Source organism: Equus caballus, chromosome 18 (genome assembly GCF_041296265.1).
Source record: "Equus caballus isolate H_3958 breed thoroughbred chromosome 18, TB-T2T, whole genome shotgun sequence".
NCBI lineage: Eukaryota > Metazoa > Chordata > Mammalia > Perissodactyla > Equidae > Equus > Equus caballus.
Genome location: NC_091701.1, coordinates 1,153,253 through 1,180,313, shown reverse-complemented (window position 1 = coordinate 1,180,313; position 27,061 = coordinate 1,153,253). Strand labels below are relative to the sequence as shown.

Here is a 27,061-nt window from a genome sequence, read left to right as displayed (position 1 = left end):
TATTCCAAGTTTTACACATGCACGGACTGCAGGGGGTTGTTGTCTATGTTGTTGCTGGTGTGAACGGTGGCGGTGCACACACGTCTACATGCCTCCTGGGCACATGTCCCACAGTTTTTCTTAGACACCGTCTCAACCTCTTTTTCATTATCTCCCCCTAAAGAGCCTTTTATATATTGTTTTCCTAATACTCCCAATAAAATTTCATTATCACAAATACACTGTATGTTTTTTTTTTGAGGAAGATTAGCCCTGAGCTAACTACTGCCAGTCCTCCTCTTTTTTGCTGAGGAAGACTAGCCCTGAGCTAACATCGTGCCCATCTTCCTCTACTTTATATGTGGGACACCTGTCACAGCATGGCTTGCCAAGCAGTGCCATGTCCGCACCCGGGATCCGAACCAGCGAATCCCGGGCTGCTGAAGCGGAATGTGCGAACTTAACCGCTGCGCCACCGGGCCAGCCCCACACTGTATGTTTTTTATGTTCCATGACTCTTTGGAGGGCCACAAACCATTGTAATATCTAAGATTTTTGCCCCCTTTGGCAAAATCACTGCTCCTGGTGTGAATCCATGCTCCAGGGTAAAGACACACCTAGGTGTGGCCAGACTGTCTCCCAAAGCTACTCCACCAAATTAGACTTTTTCTGTGTGTGAGGAAGATTGGCCCTGAGCTAACATCTGTGCCAATCCTCCTCTTTTTGCTTGAGGAAGATTGTCGCTGAGCTCACATCTGTGCCCATCTTCCTCTATTTGATGTGGGATGCCACCACAGTGTGGCTTGACGAGTGGTGCTAGGTCTGTGCTGGATCTGAACCTGTGTACCCTGGGCTGCTGAAGTGGAGCACACAAACTCAGCCACTACGCCACCAGGTCAACCCCCAAATCAGACTTTTGGCAATATTTGTGAACGTTCCCATCACTCTACATCCCAGCCAACTCTTGAGATGGGCATTGTCAGACATTTTAATTTTTTAAAATTATTTTATTGAGGTCATAAGGGTTTATAACTGTGAAATTTCAGGTGTACATTATTATTTATCAGTATTCTGTATAGATGGTATCATGCTCACCACCAATATATGTGTCACCCTATATATGTGTCCCTTTACCCCTTTTGCCCACCCCAACGCCCTTCCCCTCTGGTAACCACTCATCTGTTGTCTTCGCCCTGGTACTAGGTTATCTTCCACACATGAGTGAAATCACGCAGTGTTTTTCTTTCTCTGTCTGGCTTGTTTCATTTAATATAATACCCTCAAGGTCCATCCATGTTGCTGCAAATGGGATGATTTTCTATTTTATTATGGCTGAGTAGTATTCCATTGTACAGATATACCACATCTTCTTTACCACACTTCCACGTCTTGGCTATTGTGAATAATGATGCAATGAACATTGGGGTGCATAAGTCTATTTGGATTGTTGATTTCAAGTTCCTTAGATAAATACCCAGTAGTGGGATAGCTGGGTTGTATGGTATTTCTATTTTTAAATTTTTTGAGGAATCTCCATACTGTTTTCCATAGTGGCTGCACCAGTTTGCATCTCCACAAACAGTGTATGAGGGTTCCCTTTTCTCCAAATCCTTTCCAACATTTATTATTTTTTGTGTTGGTGATTACAGCCATTCCAACGGGTGTAAGGTGATAACTCATGGTAGTTTTGAATTTCATTCCCTGATGATTAGCAATGTTGAACATCTTTCATGTGCCTGTTGGCCATCTGTATATCTTCTTTGGAAAAGTGTCTGTTCATATCCTCTGCCCATTTTTTGATTGGGTTGTTTGTTTTTCTCTTGCTGAGTTGTATGAGTTCTTTATATATTTTGGAGATTAACCCCTTGTTGGACATATCATTTGCAAATATCTTCTCCCAGTTGGTGGGTTGTCTTTTCATCTTATTCATGGTTTCATTTGCCTTGCAGAAGCTTTTTACTCTGATGTAGTCCCATTTGTTTATCTTTTCTTTTGTTTCCCATGCCTGAGTAGACATGGTGTTTGAAAAGATGCTGCTAAGACCGATGTCAAAGACTGTACTGCCTATATTTTCTTCTAGAAGTTTTACAGTTTCAGGTCTTACCTTCAAGTCTTTAATTAATTTTGATATTTTTTTTTTGTATGGTGAAAGATAATGGTCTGCTTTCATTCTTTTGCATGTGGCTGTTCAGTTTTCCCAACACCATTTACTGAAGCGGCTTTCCCTTCTTTGTTGTATGTTCTAGGCTACTAGGTGGAAGATTAGCTGTCCATAGATGTGTGGTTTTATTTCTGGGCTTTCAATACTGTTCCATTGATCTGTGTGTCTGTTTTTGTGCCAGTATCAAGCTGTTTTGATCACTATGGCTTTGTACTGTATTTTGAAGTCAGGGATTTGGAAGCCTCCAGCTTTGTTCTTTTCTCTCAGGATTGCCTTCACTATTTGGGGTGTTTTGTTGTTCCATATGAATTTCAAGATTTTTTCTTCTATTTCCTTGAAGAATGTCATCACGATTCTGATTGGGATTACATTGAATCTGTATATTGCTTTAGGTAATATGAATATTTTAACGATGTTTATTCTTTCAATCAATGTGTATGGAATATCTTTCCATGTCTTTTTTTGGGGGAGGGAGTGTAATGGTATTTTTTAATGTTTTTAAAAAACATTTTATTATGAGATATTACATACATTTAGAAACATATATAAAGCAAAATGTGCATTGTAAAGAACTATAAAATAAACACCACCCATATGAAGAACTAGAATGACCCTGGAACCTCTTCATGTATCTCTAATTATAAACTCTTTCCTCCTTCACAGAGGTAAGCACTACCCTGACTTTTATGATAATTAGTTCTGCTTTTCTTTATATTTTATTATCTATGTGTGCATAGCTAAACAAAATAGTTTAATTTGTACAGTTATATAAGGCAATATAGTTTAGTATGTCCATTTATCTAGTTTAATTTGTTCATTTATACATATAGTCTCTTTGTATTTTTACTTCTTTCATTCAACATATGATTGTAAGATTCATCCATATTGTTGTGTGTAGCTCTAGTCTAAGCTTTTTTTTTTTATTTGCGGTCATAATATTTTACAACATTGTGAAATTTCAGTTGCATATTCTTATTTGTCAGTCACCATATAAATGTGCCCCTTCACCCCTTTTTCCCACCCCTCAACTCCCTTCCCCTCGGGTAACCACTAAACTGTTCTCTTTCTCTGTGCGTTAGTTTGTCTTCCAGATATGAGTGAAATCATATGGTGTTTGTCTCTCTCTCTGTCTGGCTTATTTTGCTTAACATAATATCTTCAAGGTCCATTCATGTTGCTGCAAATGGGACGATTTTGTCTTTTTTATGGCTGAGTAGTATTCCATTGTATATATATATATACCACATCTTCTTTATCCACTCATCAGTTGATGGACACTTAGGTTGCTTCCACGTCTTGGCTATTGTGAATACTGCTGCAATGAACGTAGAGGTGCATAAGTCTATTTGGATTGTTGATTTCAAGTTCTTTAGATAAATACCCAGTAGTGGGATAGCTGGGTTGTATGGTATTTCTATTTTTAAATTTTGGGGGAAATCTCCATAATGTTTTCCATAGTGGCTGTACCAGTTTGCATTCCCACCAACAGTGTATGAGGGTTCCCTTTTCTCCACATCCTCTCCAACATTTGTTATATTTTGACTTGGTGACTACTGCCATTCTAACAAGTGTAAGGTGATAATTCATTGTAGTTTTGATTTTCATTTCCCTGATGATTAGCGATGTTGAGCATCTTTTCATGTGCCTGTTGGCCATCTGTATATCTTCTTTGGAAAAGTGTCTGTTCATATCCTCTGCTCATTTTTTGATTGGGTTGTTTTTTTGTTGTTGAGTTGTATGAGTTCTTTATATATTTTGGAGATTAACCCCTTGTTGGACATATCATTTGCAAATATCTTCTCCCAGTTGGTGGGTTATCTTTTTGTTTTGTTCATGGTTTCATTTGCCTTGTAGAAGCTCTTTTGTCTGATAAAGTCCCACTTGTTTATTTTTTCTTTTGTTTCCATTGTCCGAGTAGACATGATATTCGAAAAGATCCTTCTAAGACCAGTGTCAAAGAGTGTATTGCCTAATGTATTCTTCTAGCAGTTTTATGGTTTCAGGTCTTACCTTCAAGTCTTTTATCCATTTTGAGTTAATTTTTGTATGGTGCAAGATAATGGTCTACTTTCATTCTTTTGCATGTGGCTGTTCAGTTTTCCCAACACCATTTATTGAAGAGGCTTTCCTTTCTCTGTTGTATGTTCTTGGCTCCTTTGTTGAAGATTAGCTGTTCGTAATGTGTGGTTTTATTTCTGGGCTTTCAATTCTGTTCCATTGATCTGTGTGTCTGTTTTTGTGCCAGACCATGCTGTTTTAATCACTATAGCTTTGTATTGTATTTTGAAGTCAGAGATTGTGATGCCTCCAGCTTTGTTCTTTTTTCTTAGAATTGCTTTAGCTATTTTGGGTCTCTTCTTGCCCCATGTGAATGCTAGAATTCTTTATTCTATTTCCATCAAGAACATAATTGGGATTCTGATTGGGATTACACTGAATCTGTAGATTGCTTTAGGTTGTATGGACATTTTAACTAGGTTTATTCTTCCAATCCATGTGCATGGAATCTCTTTAAATTTCTTTATGTCATCAACAATTTCTTTCAATAATGTAGTTTTCATTGTATAGGTCTTTCACCTCCTTGGTTAAATATATTACTAGATATTTTATTATTTTTGTTGCAACTGTAAATGGGACTGTATTCTTGCATTCTCTTTCTGTTAGTTCATTATTAGAGTATAGAAATGCAACTGATTTTTGTAAGTTGATTTAGTACCCTGCAACTTTGCTGTAGTTGTTGATTATTTCTAATTATTTTCTGATGGATTCTTCAGGGTTTTCTATATATAGAATCATGTCATCTGCAAACAGCAGGAGTTTCACTTCTTCATTGTGTATTTGGATTCCTTTTATTTCTTTTCTTGACTAATTGCTCTGGCCAAAACCCTCCAGTACTATGCTGAATAGGAGTGATGAGAGTGGGCACCCTTGTCTTGTTCCTGTTCTCAGAAGGATGGCTTTCAGTCTTTCAGCATTGAGTATGATGTTGGCTGTGGGTTTGTCATATGTGGCCTTTATTATGTTGAGGTACTTTCCTTCTATATCCATTTTATTGAGAGTTTTTTTTTTTATCATAAATGGATGTTGGATCTTCCCAAATGCTTTCTCTGCATCTATTGAGATGATCATGTGATTTTTATTGATCAATTTGTTAATGTGGTGTACCACGTTGATTGATTTGCACATGTTGAACCATCCCTGCATCCATGGATAAATCCCACTTGATCATGGTGATTGATCACTTTGTAATATTGCTGTATTCAGTTTGCCAATATTTCCTTGAGGATTTTTGCATCCATGTTCATTAGTGATATTGCCCTGTAATTTTCTTTCTTTGTGTTGTCCTTGTATAGTTTTGGTATCAGGGTGATATTGGCCTCATAGGATGAGTTAGGATGCATTCTGTCTTCTTCAATTTTTTGGAATAGTTTGAGAAGGACAGGTGTTAATTCTTCTTTGAATGTTTGCTAGAATTCTCTAGAGAAGCCATTTGGTCCTGGACTTTTGTTTTTTGGGAGGTTTTTGATTACTGTTTCAATCTCTTTACTTGTGATTAGTCTAATCAGATTCTCTATTTCTTCTGGATTCAGTTTTCGGAGGGTGTATGAGTCTAAGAATTTATCAATTTCTTTTAGATTGTTTAATTTTTTGGCATATAGCCTCTCATAGTATTCTCTTATATCCTTTGTGTTTCTGTGGTATCCATTGTAATTTCTCCTCTTTCATTTCTGATTTTATTTATTTGAACTTTCTCTCTTTTTTTCTTAGTGAGTCTGGCTAAGGTTTTGCCAATTTTGTTTATCTGGTCAAAGAACTAGCTCTTAGTTTCATTGATCCTGTCTACTGTTTTTTTTTTGTTTATATTTATTTCTGCTCTAATTTTTTTTTCTAAAGATTGGCACCTGGCTAACAACTGTTGCCAATCTTTTTTTTTTCCCTGCTTTATCTCCCCAACCCCCCCATCCACAGTTGTATATCCTAGTTGCAGTTCCTTCTAGTTGTGGGATGTGGGATGCTGCCTCAACGTGGCTTGACGAGCGGTGCCATGTCCGTGCCCAGGATCCGAACCCTGGGCCGCCGGAGCGGAGTGCGTGAACTTAACCACTCGGCCACAGAGCCAGCCCCTCTGCTCTAATTTTTATTATTTCCCTCCTTCTGCTGACTTTGGGCTTTCTTTGTTCTTCGTTTTCTTGTTTGGTTAGGTGTAATTTAGGATTACTTAGTTTAGATTTTTCTTATTTGTTGAGGTGGCCCTGTATTGCTATGAATTTCCCTCTTAGAGCTGCTTTTGCTGGGTCCCATAATTGGCGTGATGTATTTTCATTTTCATTTGTCTCCAGATATTTTTTGATCTCTCCTTTGATTTCCTCATTAATTGAATGGTTGTTCAGTAGCACGTTGTTTAGTCTCCATATATTTGTGACCTTCTCAGCTTTTTCCTTGTAGTTGATTTGTAGTTTCATAGCATTATGGTTGGAAAAGATGCTTGACATGATTTCAATCTTCTTAAATTTACTGAGGTTTGCCTTGTTTCCCAACATATGGTCTGTCTTTGAGAATGTTCCATGTGCACTTGAGAAGAATGTGTATTCTGCTGTTTGGGGATGGAGTGTTCTATATATGTCTATGAAGTTCATCTGGTCTAGTTTTTTGTTTAATTCCACTATTTCCTTGTTGATTTTCTGTCTGGATGATCTATCCATTGATGGAAGTGGGGTGTTGAGGTCCCCTACTATTACTGTGTTGCTGTTAATTTCTCCCTTTAGGTCTGTTAATAGTTGCTTCATGTACTTTGGTGCTCCTGTGTTAGGTGCACATATATTCATAAGTGTTATGTCCTCTTGGTGGAATGTCGTTTTTATCATTATATACTGTCCCTCTTTGTCTCTCATTGTCTTTTTTATCTTGATGTCTGCTTTTTCTGATATAAGCATGGCAACACCTGCTGTCTTTTGTTGGCCATTAGCTTAGAGTATTATCTTCCATCCCTTCACTCTGAGCCTGTGTTTGTCTTCAGAGCTGAGATGTGTTTCCTGGAGGCAGCATATTGTTTGGTCTTGTTTTTAAATTCATCTCACCACTCTCTGTCTTTTGATTAGAGAATTCAATCCATTTACATTTAGAGTGATTATTGATGTATGAGGGCTCAATACTGCCATTTTATCACTTGTTTTCCGGTTGTTCTATATTTCCCTTGTTTCTCTTCCTGTGTATTTCTACCTGACATTTCAGTTTGGTGATTTTCTGTGATGGTTTTCTCTTTATTTACCATTTGTGTCTCTGTTCTGATTTTTTGCTTAGTGGTTATCATGATGTTTGTATAAAAAACCTCATGGGGCTGGCCCCATTGCCAAGTTAAGTTAGCATGCTCTGCTTCAGCAGCCTAGGGTTTTGCTGGTTCGGATCCTGGGCATGGACATGGCACTGCTCATTAGGTCATGTTGAGGTGGTGTCCCACATACCTCAACTAGAAGGACCCACAACTAAAATATACAACTATGTACTTGGGGGATTTGGGGAGAAAAAGCAGAAAAAAAAATCTCATAGATGAGATAGTCCATTTTTTGATAGCTTCTTATCTCCATTAGCCTAATCAGGTTCCATCTCTTTCCTCTTCCACATCTAAGTTATTGTTGTCACAACTTATTTGGTTTCGTGTTGTGAGTTTGTGATTAAAATGAAGCGTTTATAGTTATTTTTGATGCTTTCCTTCTCTTTATCTTTAATGTTATAATTAAGTCTTTGCTAACTTGTTCTGATAGAGAGCTGCAATTTTCTAATTTTGTCTGTCTGTTTATCTCCTTGCTCAAGGCTTTGTAAAACTTTTCCTTTTAGTTTCAGGTATGAGGGCATTCTTGATCATCTCCTGTCTGGAGGGTCTTGTGGCAATGAACTCCCTCAGTTTCTGTTTATCATGGAAAGCGTTTTTTTTTTTTTTTTGTGGTGAGCAAGATTGGTCCTGAGCTAACATCTGTTGCCAATCTTCCTCTTTTTTGCTTGAGGAAGGTTGCCCCTGAGCTAACATCTGTGCCAGTCTTCCTCTGTTTTTGTATTTGGGACACCGCCACAGCATGGCTTGATGAGTGGTGTGTAGGTGGGTGCCAAGGGTTCCTTTGTCTTCAGAATTGGTTTCTGTCTTGTCATTTGCCTTCTGATCTGGAGTGTTAATATATTTCTTCATGCTGTTGGATGAAGTGAACCTCTGCTGGAGCATAGTGATAGTGTCTGGCTGCAGATTCCACCTGCCACCACTTGGGGGGCAGGAGCCATGTTTTCTGAACCTGCTGTGTTCACTGGGAGTTGTGCTAGTGGGGCCTGTCTACGTTTGCTGGCCATGGTTTAGTGGGTCCCACATGTAGGCACAGGCCCTATGATGTGGATCTGCTGCCCTGAGTGCCAGGCGAGCTGGTGCCCCAGGCAGAAGGGGCTGCCAGTGGGGCACTGGCTTTCGCCCATGTCCACTCCACTGGGTGTAGCCTGCCTGGGCAGCTGGGCGTGGTGGGGAGTGCCTCCCAGGGCTCTGGCTGTCCTGTGCAGAATGTGCCTGGGGGTTTGGGGTGACTTTGAAAGGGAACACATCCCTGTGAGACCTGCCTGCTGCGTCATCTTCCTTGGACTCATGGTGGCCACTATTCAAGGGCCCACATGTGGATGCTGCTGCTGGGGTGTGGGGGAGGGCTGCTCACTCCTGCCGCTGATCCTGGGGATCCAGCACCCCCACCTTGAGATGTGGAGCTGCAGGTTCTCTGCGACGTCCTACTATGCTGTGTGGGTGTCCTCTGTTGGCTAATGAATGTCCTTTTGGTTGTATCTTGGAGGAGAGGCTACAGGAACAGCTCACTCTGCCATGATGCTGATGTCACTCTCAAAAATTTTAATTTTTGACAGACAGAAGGGTATGAAGTGGTATCTTACTGTAGTTTTAATTTACATTTCTATGATTACTAATGAGTTGAACATCTTATCTATGTTTATGGGTCATTTCTATTTCCTTCAGTGTGAAATGTCTATTCAGGTGCTTATCTTTAACGTAATCCTAGGTGTGAAAAATATACCTCTATGTATGTATATATGTATATACATACACTTTTCCCCCCTCCATTCTAGATACTAAATCTTTGTCACCCATATGTGTCACAAGTATCATCTCCCAGTTTGTGGCTTGTCTTGTCTTTTTAAGATGTTTTGGATGAACAGAAGTTCTTAATTTTCATATAAACAAATTTATCAATCTTGTTTATTATGATTTCTATTTTTGGGTTTAGGAAACTCTTTTGTAACTCAAAGTTATAAAGATATTCTCCCCTATGCTATCCTGTAATACTTTGTAGTTCTTCCTTGACTTTTAAGTTTTTAATGTACTTGGGAATGATTTTTGCATATTGTGTGAGGTTGGAAGCTGTGATATTGGGATTTATAATAAGAAACGTATATTTGGCATAATACCCTCATGGTCCATCCATGTTGTTGCAAATGGCATGATTTCATCTTCTTTTTTTGTTATGGCTGAGTAGTATTATGCTAGTGAAATAAGTCAGATGATAAAGAAAATTACTGTATGACTTCACTTACATGTGGAAGAGAAACACACATACAGAGAACAGATTGGTGGTTAGCAGAGGGAAGGGGGTGGGGGGAGGGTGAAAGGGGTAAGGGGCACTTTTGTGTGGTGAACATGATCAGTCTATACAGAAGCTGAAATATAATGATGCACTCCTGAAATATACACAATGTTATAAACCAATATGACTCCAATAAAATAAATTAAAAAATATAGATATATATTTGGTCTTGGACCCTTTCCTGCCACAGAGCTCCTAAAACTCTTGGAATTTCCCGTGATGAGAAAGATGAAGGTGTCTTTTGTTATGTTAATGAAATGACTTTTGGAAAGCCCTTAGATAACCTAAGGATGGGGGCTGGTTGCCAGGGAAACCAACTGTGTGATTAGATGGAATTTTCAGTTGCCGCGCACCACCACCCCCGCGCTCAGCTCCAGGGAGTGGAGAGCAGCTGGAGGTTGAATCAATTGCTGATGGGCAATGATTTAATCAATCACACCTACGTAATGAAGCCTCCATAAAAACCTAAAGGATGGGGTACAGAGAGCTTCCAGGGCAGAGACCACGTGGAGATCTGGGGAGAGTGGTGCCCGTGGAGCGAGCATGGGAGCCCCGTGCCCCTTCCCTGTGCCCTGCCCTGTGCGTCTGTTCATCTGGCTGTTTCTGAATTGTATCCTTTAATAATAAACTGGCACTCTAGTAAGTGAAATGTGTCTCTGAGTTCTGTGAGTTGCTCAAGCACATTAATTGAACCCAAGGCAGGGGGTTGTTGGAACCTCCAATGTCAGAAGCACCTTGGATTTGCGACTGAAGAGGTGAGGGGCAGTCTTGTGTGACGGAGCCTTTAACCTGTGGGATCTGATGCTATCTCCAGGTAGATAGTGTCAGAATTTAGTTGAATTGCACGGCACTCTGCTGGTGTCCCGAGAATTGCTTGGTGGTTTGGGACCCCTCTCCCGACGTTGGAACTGGGTCCAGAACCTTTAAAATACAATTTCATTTTTTCTGTAAGGACAATGAATTGTCTCAGCACCATTTATGGAAGAGGCAGTCCTTTTCTATGTCTGCTTTGTGCTTAAATCAAGTTTCTGCATAGGCGGGTCTGCATCTGTACTCTATTCTTGTGGGAGGCAGAGTAAGGTGCCCAAAAGATGTCAAAATCATAATTCCTGGAGTCCATGAATATGTTATTTTACATGACAAAGAGGAATTAAGGTTGCAGATGGAATTAAGGCTGCAAATCAGCTAACCTGGAAATAGGGAAATTATCCTGGATTATCTGGGTGAGCCCAACACAGGTGAAAATATTAACTTTAAACACTCACCTCAAGCATTACCTCCTCTGTGCAAGCTTTATCTGACACCTTCTCTCCAAGAACTGATATCCGCTTCTCTCTCACCCCCAAGGTGCCTTGTACAGACAATGCTCATGGCATTTATCATACGCCCCCCATACATTATATTTGTTTGACTGTCTCTCCCAAAGGCAGTAACCATGTCTTATTCATTGATGTAGACATTCAGTAAATGTTAAATAAATGAGTGAGTAAATAGATGGATGGAAGAATGGTGGATAGAGGGATGACTAAGCAGAAGAATAAAAAAGTGGAGAGATGAATAAATGAATGCATAGAAGACTGGAGGATGGTGGCAAGTAACTGAAGGCAGAGCTGGCGAGGCCTGGCAAAGCCAATGCCAGGAAGACAGTTAAAGCTTCCTGTGTGTGGCTGAGTATGGACACAGAAGCATGTGACGCCATGAGATCAAGCCCTGTCCCCAGATCTGACCTGGGAAGCCCTCTGTCTCCAGCTGGCATTAGCCCAGCTTGGGAGCAGGAACTGAGAGACCTGCTCCTGACCCATACAGTCAAGAGTCCCAAGGAACCGTCATTTATGTTTTATTATGGAAAGTTTCAAATGTATACAAAGGGAGAGATAATAGCATAATGAACCTTGTACACCCATTGTCCAGCTTCAACAATTCTCAACGGGCAAGCAATTTTGTTTCATTATCTATATGCCTTCCTCACTAGATCCAAGACATGACATAATTTCATCTGTAAATATTGTAGTATGTATTTCTAAGAGATAAGGACTCTCTCTCTTTTTAAAAAACATAACTGTAATACACATCTAAAACAAACTATAATCCATCAAAGGTTGTCTAAGTGTCATACCCTCTCCTCTGGGGCATGAAAAAACCCTTTTTATTTTGAAATAACTGTAGAGTATAGGGTGTTGTGACTTTAGTGCAGGTCCTGTGTACTCTGCATCCAGTCCCCCCAATGGTTACATCTTAAGTAACTCCAGTACAATATCACAGGCAGGAAACTGACCTTGGTACAACAGGTACATGTGGTTCTATGTCATTTTATCACCTGTGTAGATTTGTGTAACCATCATGCAACCAGAAGGTAAGCTTTTGAGGTCGGCTTTTTTCACTCAGCCCAATGCCCTTGAGAGCCATCCAAAGTGTGGCTTGTATTGATTCTTCATTCCCTTTGATTGCTTACTAGTATTCCATGCAATGGCTGTACAGGTTTGTTTAGCCATGCATCCATTAAGGGACATCTGGGTGGTTTCCAGTTTTAGGATGTTACAAATGCAGCTACAATGAACATTTGTGTAAAGGTCTTTGGGTGGACATAAGCTTTCATCTCTTTGGGATAAATGCGGTTGCCTAGGATGCAATCGTTGGGTCATATGGCAGCTGGATGTTTAGTTTTTAAGAAACTGTCAAACTATTTTCCAGAGAAGTTATACCAGTGTACATTCCCACCAACAATGTACGAAAGATCCAGTTTCTCAGAATCCTTATCTTATCAGCATTTGGTATTGTCACTATCTTATATTTTAGACATTCTGATAGGTGTATAGCGATATTGCTTCCTGGTCTTAATTTGCATTTCTGAAAGGGCAGGTGGTGTTGAACACCTTTTCATGTGCTTATTTGCTATCCATATATCTTTGGTGAAGTATTTCTTCATGATTTTGCCTGTTTTCCAATTGGATTGTCTGCTGTTTTAATGTAAGATTTGAAAATGTTTTATATATTCTAGAAATGGGTCCTTTGTCAGATATGTGGTTTGTAAGAATTTCCTCTCAGTCTATAGCTTATCTTTTCATCCTCCTAACACGGGTTCTCATAGAGCAAAAGTTCTTAATTTTGATGAAGTTCAATTTATCAATTTTTCCTTTTGTGGGTCATGCTTTTGCAGTCATGTCTAAGAACTCTTCACTAAACCCTTGTTCCAAAAGATTTTCACTTATGTTTTCTTCCAAAAGCTTTATAGTTTATCTTTTTTTTTTTTTTTTAGATTGGCACCTGAGCTAACATCTGTTGCCAATCTTCTTCTTCTTCTTTTTTTCCCCTTCTTCTCCCCAAAGCCCCCGCAGTACATAGTTGTATATTCTAGCTGTAGGTCCTTCTGGTTGTGCTATGTGGGATGCTGCCTCAGCATGGCCTGATCAGTGGTGCCATTTCTGCGCCCAGGATCCGAACCAGGGAAACTCTGGGCCACAGGGCACGTGAACCCAACCACTCGGCTGTGGGGCCAGCCTCTATAGTTTATCTTTTATATCTAAATCTATGATCCATTTTGAGGATTTTTTTGTATAATATGCGAGATTTAGATGGAGGTTCATTTTTATTGCCTATGGATGTCCAATTGTTTCAGCACTATTTGTGAAAAGACTATCTTACTTCTACTCAATCACTTTTATACCTTTGTCAAAAATCAGTTGGCCTAGTGGAGACATTACTACCAATTTTACAGAAATAAAAAGAATTATAAGAGAATACTATCAATTGTTGTACACCAACAAACTAGATAAACTAGATGATATGGACAAATTCTTAGAAACACACATCTACCACAATTGACTCAAGAAGAAACAGAAAATCTGAATAGACCTATAACTAGTAAGGAGATTGAGTTGGTAAGCAAAAACCTGCCAATGAAGAAAAGCCCAAGATTAGATGGCTTCACTAGTGAATTCTACCAAACATTTAAATAAGAATTAGCATCACTCTTTCTCAAACTCTTCTAAAAAACTGACAAGAAGGTAATATTTCCTAATTCATTAAAACCAGACAAAACATTACAAGAAAAGAAAATTACAGAAAATATCCTTTGTATGCATGTAGATGTAAAACTCTTCAACCAAGAGTTAGTAAACTGAATTCAACAGCATGTTAAAAAGATTATATATCTTGACAAACTGAGATTATTTCTGGAATGGTTCAAGATATGAAAATCATTCAATATAACATTAATAGAAATGAAGAGAAAAAAGAACTACATGATCATCTCAATTGACACAGAGAGAGCATTGACAAAATTCAGCACCTTTTCCTGATAAAAATACTCATAAACTAGCAATAGAAGGGAATGTCCTCAACTTGATAAAGGCCATATATGAGAAACCCACAGCTAACATCATACTCAATGAGAAACTGAAAGCTTTTTCCTTGGGATCAGGAATAAGACAAAGATGCTTGCTTTCACCACTTGTATTCAACATAGTATTGGAAGTTCTAGCCAGAGCAATTAGGCAAGAAAAACAAAAAGAAGTCATCCACATTGGAAAGGAAGAAGAATACTATCTCTGTTTGTTGATGACATGATCTTATATGTAGGAAACCTTAAAGAATCCACAGTAAATTTTTAGAGCTGAAAAATAAATTCAGCAAAGTTGCAGAATACAAATCAACACACAAAAATAGTTTTATTTGTATATACTTGCAAGGAACAACTGAAAAAGGAAAATTTTAAAAATTCTATTACAGTATCATTAAAAATAATAAATTACTTAGGAATAAGTTTAACCAAGGAGGCAAAAACTTGTACACTGAAAATTACAAAATGTTGCTGAAAGATATTAAAGAAAACCTAAATAACTGGAAATACATCCCATGTCTATGGATTGGTAGACTTAATATTGTTAAGATAACAATACTATCCAAAGCAATCTACAAATTCAAGGCAATCCCTATCAAAATCCCAAAGACATTTTTTACAGAAATAGAAAAACTCATCCTAAAATTCATACGGAATCTCAAGAGACTCCGAATAGCCAAAATTATCTTGAGAAAATAAAAACTAAGTAGGAGGACTCACATTTCCTGATTTCAAAACTTAGTACAAAGCCACAGTAATCAAAACAGTGTGGTACTGGCCATAAAGATAGACATACAGACCAACAGAATAGAGCACTCAGAAATAAACCCTCACATATACGGTCCATTGACTTTTGACAAAGCTGTCAAGACAGTCAGTGGGGGAAAAGAGTCTTTTCAACAAATAAGTGTTGGGAAACAGGATATCCACATGCAAAAAAATGAAGCCGGATCCTAAACACTGTATACAAAAATTCACTCAAAATGGATCAAAGACCTAACCATAAGAGCTAAACTTTAAGATTCTCGGAAGAAAACAGGGAAAAATCTTTATGACATTAGATGTGGAAATGATTTCTTATATATGACACCAAAAGCACAAGCAACAAAAGAAAAAACAGATAAACTGAACTTTATGGAAATTTAAAAGTACTGTGCACCAAAGGATAGTCTCAAGAGAGTGAAAAGGCAGCTCACAGAATGGGAGAAAATATTTGCAAATCATATATCAGATAAGGAATTAATATGCAGTATATATAAAGAACTCCTACAATTCAAGGACAATAACAGTCCTGTACTGGGTCACAGTAATGGCTGCCACTGGTGTCTTGGTCCCTGGAGAGATCTCCCCTCCCACCAAGGTGCACCCAGAGCCTATCAGATTTCTTCAGTGCCCCAGGGTCCCTAGACCTGATGTTGGTGAGGAAGCTTTCTCAAAGAGCCACAGCCCAGGAGCTCCTTGGACATCCCTTCTTGAAACTGGCAGGACCACCGTCTTGCATTGTTCCCCTCCTGAGACAGGACAGGCATCGGTGAGCAGGGGATTCGTGTAGGTGACAAAGCTAGATGAGGACATGGGAGTAATTCAGGAGAACATGAGGAAACCACAGAACGTGCAAAGGCCTGTGCATTCTAGACCAGCTGATTGGTGGGACAGTGTGATGACTGGCAGGGTTCGACAGACCAGGGAATCTTTTTGGGTCTTAAGCAGGCATTTCTCCACTGACAGCTGGTTTGGTCATTTGCAACACTGCTTTAAGAAGTCATTATTACATTTTCAGCCTTTCATCCAGCAAATCAGAAAGACTTAGTACAAACTCCATTATGATATATTCTAGCCACATGCAGGGTAACACATAGGATTTTCTATATTGAAAGAACACTTTTCTGGCAAAAAAAAAAAAAAAAAGAAAGGAAAACAAAAACCACTTTTTTCTTAATGGTAGCAGTGTTATGTATTTTGCAATAAATTTGTAATTTTCCTGTACGATAGGTTTGATAATTTATAGTACTTTGATGTCATGTAGCCATCGTATCAGCTGAAAGACTTGTTTACCAGCAAGAGTTTGAACAAAGCTCTTCCTACTTTTTTATCCCTTTCAGAGAAGCAATGATTCTTTAGGAACTCTGAATGCTGAATGACTCTCAATCACCATCAGCTTTAGCAGAATATCTTTCTTATCTTAACAAGTGTCTTCTGTAATGGAAGAAAGAATTAAGAGTGATGGTGATGGTGGTGCATATTTCATTTATCCAACCAAAAAAATAAAATAAAATTTGAGCCACAATACCACCAAACTAGTCCTTGGGATAAAGCTAAATATTTTGAAAAATCGCATTTTCCTTCAAGGCTGTTAGTCACAAACCTTATTTTTGCACAGCAGGGTGTTTTCCTGGTGCCCTCGCGCAAATGGGTATAACGTCCCCTTGTGGACAAATTTCCCTCCCAAGGAACAACTTCAGTGCCAGGATCGCTGGGCTCAGTTCCCCAAACTGAACGTTTCAATCAGGCCGTGAGAGTTCCAGTCTCACAAAGGGAAAGGAGAGAGAATGGGCAAGATGTTTAGTTTTGTTTGTCACTATTTTTAAAACTTTGTATGCTGCCACACCAATCTCTTTTCTGTATTTACCTTCGTCCCTGGTATTAATCGCAATTGTTGATGTATCGTGCTGGAAGTCTGAACCGCCTCTAGAGGAGGGATCAGGAAGGGGGTATCTTACCAGACGTGATCTGACTCAGTTGTGACCATGTTATAAAATGTTGCCGACACAGGAGAGTGTGCTGCTGACTAGATCTCCTTGAATGTTGATAAAAATGAATGACTACTGTGATACATTTCGTGTTGCTTGCTGGATGAATTTGCATGTTAACCGCAGGCCAATATAGATTTGCCTTTAAAACTCTAGAAGAGCTACATAGTTTCTATGCTACTTCACTAGTTTCTATTAATTTTGCATCGGACAAAAGCCGTTTGTTACCAAACTGGAAAACTGTTTAAAAATGGGCAAAGGTCTTGAATGGACATTTCTACAGAGAAGATATACAAATGGTCAATAAACACATAAAAAGATGCTCAATATCACTAATGATTATAAAAATGCAAATTAAAACCACAATGATATACCACTTCACACCTTTTAGCATGGCTATTATAAAAAAATCCCAGAAAATAACAAGTGTTGAAGAGGATGTGGAGAAATTGGAATCCTTGGGCATTGCTGTCAGGAATATAAAATAGTGCAGCTGCTGCAGAAAATAGTTTGGTAGGGGGGCTGGCCCCATGGCAGAGTGGTTAAGTTCGCGCGCTGCGCTGCAGGCGGCCCAGTGTTTCGTCGGTTCAAATCCTGGGCGCGGACATGGCACTGCTCGTCAGACCACGCTGAAGCAGCGTCCCACATGCCACAACTAGAGGAACCCACAACGAAGAATACACAACTATGTACCGGGGGGCTTTGGGGAGAAAAAGGAAAAAAAAAAATCTTAAAAAAAAAAAAAAAGTTTGGTAGGGCCTCAAAAAGCAAAACATAGAACTGCCATATGATTTAGCAATTCCACTCCTAGGTATATACCCAAAAGAATTGAAATCAGGGACTCAAACAGATACTTGTATGCCGATGTTCATGGCAGCATTATTCACAACAGCCAAAAGATGGAAACTACTCAAATGTCCCTCAACAGATGAATGGATAAACAAAATGTGGTATATACATATAATGGAATATTATTCAGTCATAAAAAGGAATGAAGTTCTGATACACATTACAACATGGATGAACCTTGAAAGCATTATGCTGGGTAAAATGAGCCAGACACAAAAGGACACGCATGGTATAATTCCACTTATATAAGGTACCTATAGGCAAATTCTTAGTGACAGAAAATAGATGAAAGATTATCAGGGGCTGCAGGGGGAGGGGGCTGGGGAGTTACTGCTTAATGGTTATAGAATGTCCATTTGGGGTGATGAAAAAGTTTGGCAATATATAGTGGTGATGGTTGCATATATTGTGAAAATAATTAATGCCACTGAATTATACTCTTAAAATGGTAAATTTTTAAATATATATTACCACAATTAAAAAATTAATAATATATACCAAAAAAACCCCCACTGAATTTTACATTTTAAGTGGGTGAGTTGTATGGTGTGTGGTTTATATCTCAATAAAGCTGTTTTAAAAATTGGTTGGCTATACTTATTTGGCACTATTTCTGGATTCTCTATTCTGTTCCATTGATCTATTTGTTTATTCTTCTCCAATACCACACACTCTTATTTTCTGTAGCTATAGAATAATTCTTGAAATTTGGTAGAGTGTTTCCTCCTACTTTATTCCTCTTTTTCAAAATTGTTTTAGCTGTTGTTGTTTCTTTGCTTTTCTATATAAACTTTAGAATAATCTTGTCTATAGTTACAAAAAAAATCTTGCTGGGATTTTGGCAGAAATTGCACTAAACCTGTGCATCATTTTGGAGATAACTGATGTCTATACTCTGTTGAGTTCTCTGATCTGTGAATATGGAACATCTCTCCATAATTTACACCTTCTTTGATTTCCTTCAGAGCTCCATTATTTTAAAGCAAATCCCAGACATCCTATAATTTAATCTGTAAAGACTATGGTATGTATCTTAAAAGATACAGGATCTCTCTCTCTGCCACACCTTAGGGGAATTTAAAAATCAATGGTCTCTTTAGGGGAAGAAAACACATTCCTTGTAAAAGTCACTACTTTTCTTGGCCCTTTTCTTAGCCAGTCCCAAATGGGGTCTCATCAGCTCTCAACACGACTGCTCATCTAGCAAATCGGCAGCCTGGGAGAGAAGAAAAGCAAGTTTCAACATGAATCTGCCGATATTTTTACTCATCATCTAATGTCTAGCTTTGAACTCAGGGTCTGGAACAGAGGAGGTGTCTGCATCAAGGAAGGAGAGAAGAAGCAGTTCACGGGAGTGTGGTGGAGCTGGTGGTGGGAGAACGGCCCGAGACTGAAGGTGGGAAGCCCAGGGCCTGTGCTGGTCTGTGCAAACGGCCGGCCGAGCGCAGAGCCATCCCCTGCCCTCGGACACTCGGCCAGACCCCTTTCTTACAAAGCAAGGCCCATGGAAGAGTCACATACAGTTAACTTCTATGAAAGCGTTCAAGGATGTGATCAAGGGCTCTAAAAGCATCTTCGGGTGAATAAATGAACATGACACGGCCTGGTCAATGCAAAGTCAGTCACGATTTTGGATTTTTAATTTTTATGTAGGAAAAGTCAGCTGTCTGATCCATTCTGAGATTCTAACAATTTAGAATGTTTAGACAGCAACATAGCTAAGAACTCTGGATTCTAGACAAAAGGTCAGCAAGGCCCTCTTTACCTCTGATGAAGAGCACCCACACAGTTCCATCTCCACTTATAAGGAAAGGTGGTGGTTATGCCAACGAGGGGAGACAGCTCCAGCGGAGTCTTTTCTGTGTGACCTAGAGCCCTGGAAATCGGTGGTTCTCAGCGTGTGGTCCCCAGACCAGGAACATCACTTGGGAACTCCTTGGAGATGAAGTTTCCTGGGATCCCTCCCCAGACCTGCTGAATCAGAACTCCAGGGTGGGGCCCGGCAGGCTGTCTGAACAGCTCTCCAGGTGACCCTGGGACAGAGCTGAGTCTGGGATCCACTGCTGTCAGTCAAGAGTCCTCATCAAAGTGACCTACTAACTCCCTGGGAAATTCTGCTCCACCAGGTCCAGGTAACACAGCTCTCAGGGGAACTGTGGGCCCCCTCAGAAAACTCTAAAGAGCCTGGCACACGGTCTCAGAGTAGAAACAGCAAAGCCGGAACGTTAAGGCATCTGGCGGGGTGCAGGCAGCCTCAGCTGTTCCCCCAGCACCAACCAGCCAGGGGCTTCCATTTATCACATCTATGCATTTGTTTACTTCTTTCTGAATTCACTCAAAAGCACGCGGTGCCTATTGTGTATGTGTCACCAGACACGCACTGGGCTCTGAGGATGCAGTGTGAAGACAGACAGTCCCTGCTGTTGTGGGGATCAGAGCCTGGCAGGAGACGGGGGAGCTAAACGGTGACAAGGGGCAGAGCTGCAACGTGGCAAGCCCAGGACGTGGTGACCAAGCCCGGGGGGTTCTGGACGCCTCGAGGGAGAAGTGACATGGGGGAGGGAATGGGGTGGCGAAGGCCCGAAGAGTGTCCAGGCAATGGGGCAGCATCAGGCCCCAGAAGCAAGAGGGCAGGGGCGTTTCCAGAGTTCCAGGACTAGAGAAAGGGAAAGAAGAGGGAGGAGGGGAGGTCTGACAGTCGCTTCGTTGAAGGACAGCGGGTGTGGGCAGAACTGTCCTGGCAGCCCCGCCTGAACGACTAGAACAGATTCTCAGGCCTGTCGCCTCGCGGGCTTCTCACTACCTCCCAGTGACCTAACAAGGAAGGTGTAAGTTATGTGCCCCATTCTATAGATGAGGAAGCTGGGGTTTGGAGAGGTAAAGTTTCTTTCCAAAAATCACCCAGCTAGCAAGGAGCCAAACCTCAGAGACCAGCTGGGTTGTTTTGGCCAGACTGAGTTTGCTTAAATTTTGTTTCTTTTCTTCTGCATGAAGGGTTCCTGCTGATGGGGGTCAGACAAGGGTCAGTAAGGTCCGAGTGCTGCTAGAGGAGCAGGCGCACAGGCAGTGTCCAGGCCTTCATCAACGACCCGTCAGGGGCCCTGCACTGCCCTTGGCTGGAAGCAGACGCAGCAGCGGCTTCCTGCTTTGCTCTGACAGCATGGTTTGGGGAGCCAGGAGGTGGACTTAGGGTGGAGAGGGCGTGGGGTCCTGTGCTGGGGCCAGCCCCCCGCCCCTACCCCATCCTCGGGGGCCAGGCCATCCCCCTGATGTGACCAGTCTCTCCTCACGCACCCCTGTCTGCTCTGGTGCCTTTGCTCATGGGTTGGGGTCTGTCTTCTATTATCTAAATCCTGTCTAGCTTTCAGGTTAAAAAAATTTTTTTTATTAACAGACTTTATTTTTTAGAACAGTTTTAGATTTACAGAACAATTGAGCAGACAGTACAGAGAATTCCCATATACCCCACACCCAGGTTCCCCTATTAAGATCTTACATTAATAAGGTACATTAGTTACACTTAATGAACCAATGTTGATAGATTATTATTAACTAAAGTCCATCCTTGCCTCAGTTTTTCCTTAATATGCCTTTTTTGTCCTAGGATCCCACATCACATTTAGTGATCTCCTCGGCTGAGCATTTTTGATTTAGGTGCACAAAGACTTGCTTATTTAAGCTTTTGAGAGCTTTGTTCATTTGGCAAGTAAAACTTTACGACATCTGCCCCACGCCTCTGAATCCGCTCTGCTCCCTAGGGCTCATTCGCAGGGTTGAGCAAGGAAAGACTCTGAACTCCTATCGCCCTATCTGGCCCCTCGTTCTCTTACTGCTGGGAGGAAAGTAACTTTTTCTGAGCGTTTACAATGTGCCTACTTTACATATCATGTTCAAACCTACCTATGAAATAGGTTTTATTAGACACATTACACAGATAAAAACTCAAGGCTCACAGCGGTGAAGTGCTTGCTAAGGTCTCACAGAGAGCCAGCAGCAGAGGCAGGATCAGAACTTGCCAAATACCCACACTCCTGCCTGCACCCCTTGAGGGCCTCCTGCTGTCCTGCCTGCGTGGGTGCACAGCCCCTTGTTTCCCCCTGTTGCCATGAAGTGCCCTGCCACACCTGGCTGCTTGGTGCCATGCTTCCCTGTTATTCAAAGAATTAAGGACCTGGGAAATCAGTCAATGTACAGGTTTTCTTGTATAAAATGTGCTTTGTGGTCACAATTACTTCAAAAAGCAATTACATGTGACATGTCATGCTTTAGCAATAAGTGAAGCACGATTTTTGACACACGGCAATTTTACGTTAGGCAAGTGTGATGTGCTAAGGATGTGAATAACTAGTCCTCTAAGTTGAGACTTGCAAAATTTTGGTAATGACTTTTCATTTAACATAATGAGCCCACAATATAACTTTCTAGATCATAGACTTTTGGAGTACAAATCCAAAGAAAGCAATGTCTTTACCAAATTACAAGTTTTGGTAAATCAATACAATACTCTATAATATATATATATTATATTATATTATATATATAATATAATATATAATATAATACTGTAATTATGTCACATAGTACTTTACTGAAAATTTTCATTTTCACCTCAATACTCTGCAATGCAATAAAATCATATCATATATTACTTTAATGATAATTTTCACTGCAAAAAATTAAGTACCAAATAAAACAACATGGTTGTTCATGGTAGATTATAGCTGGGCCAGTTATTTTAAACAAATTAAGTTATTTTTTTATTAAGTTATTAAGTTATTTTAAACAAATTAAGCTTGTAAAATGATACTATTTCCTTCTTTTAGAGTGTAAGCTGCTTAAGTTAAACACATAGGACAATCTTATGTATCTGGAAGATGTCTCTGCCCAAACATTTAAAGAGGAATTAATGCCAATGCTTCTCAAACTCTTCCAAAATACTGAAAAGGAGGGAACATTCCAAGTTCATTTTGAGTCCATAATTACCCTGACACCAAAGCCAGACAAAGACACCACAGTAAAAGAAAACCATAGACCAAAATCCCTGATGAACACTGATGCAAAAATTCTCAACAAAATATTGGGAGTTCAACAGCACATTAAAATGATCATACACCATGACCAAGTAGGATTTATCCCTGGGACGCAAGGATGGCTCAGCATATGATAATCAATTAATGTGACACACCACATTAACAGAATAAAGGATAAAAATCACATGATCATCTCAACAGATGCAGAAAAAGTATTCGACAAACTTCAACACCCTTTCACGAAAGTCTCAACAAACCGGAAATAGAAAGAAAGTATTTCAACATAATAAAGGCCATGTGTGAAAAGCCCACAGCTAACATCATACTCAATGGTGAAAAACTGGAAGCTTTTCCTCTAAGGTCCGGAACAAGACAAGGATGCCCACTTTCACCACTACTATTGAACACACTACTGGAAATCCCAGCCAGAGCAATTAGGGGGGGAAAAGGGCATCTAAATCAGGAGGGAAGTAAAATTGTCCCTATTTGCAGATGACATGATCTCATCTAAAGAAAACCCAAAGGACTCCATAAAAAAACCTGTGAGAACTAGTAAATGAATTCAGGAAAGTTGGAGGATACAAGATCAATGTATAAAAGTGAGTTGTGTTTCTACACACTAATAAAGACTATCTGAAAAGAAAACTAGAAAAACAATCCCATTTACAATAGCATCAAAAAGAATAAAATACTTAGTAATAAGATTAATTAAGGAGGTGACAGACTTATCTATTGAACACTACAAAACAATGAAGAAAGAAATTAAAGAAGACACAAACAAATGGAAAGAAATCCTTTGTGTTCAGGAGTTGAAAGACTTAATATTACTGAAATGTCCAGACTACCCAAAATGATCAATCTCTATCAAAATACAAACGGCATTTTTTTTAACAGAAATAGAAAGAACAATTCTACAATTCATGTGGAAGCACAAAAGACCCTGAAAAGCCAAATCAGTCCTGAGAAAGAAGAAAGTTGGAGGCATCACATTTCCTGATTTTAAAATATATTATGAAACTACAATTAAAACAACATGGTACCTGCACAAACACAGACATAGAGACAATGGAACAGAATGGAGAACTCAGAAATAAATCCATGCATGTATGGTCAACTGATCTCCAACAAGGGTGCCAATAATACAAAATGGGGAAAATATAGTCTCTTCAACAAATGATGTTGGGAAAACTGAACATCCACATGCAAAAGGATGAAACTGGACCTTTGTCTTACACCACACACAAAAATCAACTCAAAATGGATAAAACACTTAAACGTTAAGACCTGAAACTGTGAAACTCCTAAAAGAAAAACATAGGGGAAAAGCTTCATGACATTGGTCCTGGCAATGATTTCATGGATATGACATCAAAAGAACAGGCAGCAAAAACAAAAATAAACAAATAGGATTACATCAAACTCAAAAGCTTCTGCACAGCAAAGCCAAAAAAAAAAAAAAAATCGACGGGGTGAAAAGGTGACCCAAGGAATGGGAGAAAATATTGCAAACTGCATATCTGATAAGAGGTTGATCTCCAAAATATATAAGGAACTCCTACAACTCAATAGCAAAAAAACCAATAACCCAATTAAATAATAAGCTAAGGATGTGAATGGACATTTTCCAAAGAAGACATACAAATGGCCAACAGATATATTAAAAAAATGCTCAAAGTCTCTAGTAATCAGGGAAATGCAAGTCGAAACCACAATGAGGGATCACCTCACACTTGTTAAGATGGCAATTATCAGAAAAACAAAAGACAACAAGTGTTGGAGAGTATGTGGAGAAATTAGAGCTCTTGCACACTCTCGGTGGGAATGTAAAATGCTGCGGCCGCTATGGAAAAGGTTTAGAGGTTCCTCAAGAAGTTAAAAATAGAACTACATATAATCTAGCAATCCCACTTCTGAGTATTTATCCAAAAGAATTGAAATCAGGATCTCAAAGAGATATTACATCCCCATGTTCATTGCAGCACTGTTCACAACAGCCAAGATGTGGAGGAAACGTAAATGTCCATCAACAGATGAATGGATAAAGAAAATGTGGTATATACATACAGTCGAACAGTGTTCACTCTTAAAAAAGGAAATTTTGCAATATGCAACAGCATGGATGAATCTTGAGGACATTATGCTATGTGAAATAAGCCCGTCACAGAAAGACATATACCTCAATATTCCACTTACAGCCATGCACTGCATAACGACGTTACAGTCAACAACAGGGCCGCATAGATGACAGTGGTCCCATAAAATTAGTACCATAGAGAGTTGTGTGTAGTAGGCTAGACCATCTAGGTTTGTGTAAGTGTGCTCAATGATGTTTGCACAAAGACGAAATTGCCTAACATATCCCCATCGTTAAGTGACGCATGACTGTATATGAGGCATCTAAAACAGTCAAATTCATAGAATCAAAGAAGGGAATTGTAGGTGCCAGTGGCCAGAGGAGGGGAAACGGAAGTTACTAATAAATGGGCCTAAAGTTTCAGTTAAGCAAGATGAATATGCTCTAGAGATTTGCTGTCCAGCATTGTACCTACAGACAACAATAATGTATTGTACACTTAAAGATTTATTAAAAGGGTACATCTCATGTTAAATGTTCTTATCACAATAAAATAAAATTTTAAAAGATTGGCTTTGCTTCATTGTAACGCTGTCCTTAAATGAAGTACGGCCATGCATGTAAAGCTTTAAGTTTAACTTATGCAGGTTGAGCATGCCGACACCAGTTTCAAGCTGAAGTAAAGTTTCAAATATTACTACGTCTTCACATGCACAGTGGAACCTTCGATGTTAGCTGGTCTTTACATCCAACACTCAGTCTAGGTGACCTCTTTGTTTAGAAGATCTGCACCTCTCTTCAGCTTAGATCAAACATTCACTCACTCTTTCTGCAGCCTATTATTAAAAAACCTCTGCCTAACATATACTTACACCTTTTAAATAAATAAAAACAAATATATTGCTAGATTGGAGAGACCTGGGGGAACTTATGCTTTATACTAATCCTGACGGTCATTTCTCTACAAATGCTGCTGTGGGTGTCCTTATTTTCTTCTTCAGAGGCTGACAATTCTTCAATTTCAGCATTTAATATTTGAAAATATTGTATTTGTCGTTAGTGCCAGGTAATTGCTGAGGTAAATCCTTTCACAGTGATTATGGTTTTTTGAATTAGAATAGCTTTTCCTGGATCTTGAAGATGTGACTTGTATATAAGTCTCTCATACTTTATATGTAAATGAAATATTGGTAGACTTCATTTCCATTGTTGTGTCCATAAGAATCAGCTGCATAAGGTTTTTGCACTATCTTTTGATTCTTGCTGCAAGGATAAGTGATTTCACAACGAAAGGCATTTCTCATTCGGTGCCCTGAAGCCTATGGCTTTGTAACTGTCAGTGTGGGCTATCGTCTGTCTGCCACAGCCACACTTGGGTTCACATTTGGATATTTGGACATTTTTGCATTGTCGTCATTGTAATAGCTTCCCAATGGTGGTTGAATATGTGCTCTGAAGCCCAGATTGTCTTGTGCCCATGACCTGCTTTGTCAGGGCTGTGCTAGGTGACACGAGAAGGCACCAGTCCCTGCCCCCCAAGTGGCTGAGCACTGCTGTAGGTGGCTTCAAATCCTTCTGGCGTTGAAGACACTTTAGTTCTCTGGCCTGATGCTTTCTCTTCAACTCCTGGCTCATATATCCACTTGCCTGCTTGGCTCTTCTGCCTGGAGGTCTGATAGGCATCTCAAAGTTAATGTGCCCAAATCAGAACCCCTGACCACCCACCCACTCCACTCAGCTTACAGGCATCCTTTTCTGAATAGCTGACAACTGCATTCTTTCAATAGCTCAGAACAAAAATCTTGGAGTTATCCTTTATTATTCTATTTCTCTCACGATTCATGTCCAAATCTATGAGCTCTGCTTTTACTTTATTAATCAGAATCCAATTATTTCTCATCCCTCTACCACTAGCCCCTGGTGCAGGTCACATCACTGCCCTCTCCTCCACACACTGACACAAAAGCTTCCAAGCTGGTCTCTCTTTTTGAGCCCTTTTCCTCGTCTACATAATAGCCAGAGTGGTGCTTAATAAAATACAATCAGATCACGTCACTCCTTTGCCTAAAACCTGCAAAGTCTCCCATTTATTTCAGAGTAAGAGTTAAAGGCCTTACCATGGCAAGCAAAGCTCATGGCTTGTCTGCCTCATTTCCTCTCTGTGCCCCTACTCACTCCACTGCAGCTCCCATGAGCTCCTGACCAATCTGAGGACTAACCAATTTTGAGGGAAGCCACTAGGAACCATTAATGTGGA

The 27,061-nt window shown here is 39.8% G+C and overlaps 1 protein-coding gene across 4 annotated transcripts in view; it reads right to left on the bottom strand.

Moving 5' to 3' along the window:
* The window catches only part of ARHGEF4 (Rho guanine nucleotide exchange factor 4), a 245,374-nt gene that overhangs the window by 21,185 nt on the left and 197,128 nt on the right, over positions 1-27,061 (bottom strand). The window lies entirely within an intron of this gene.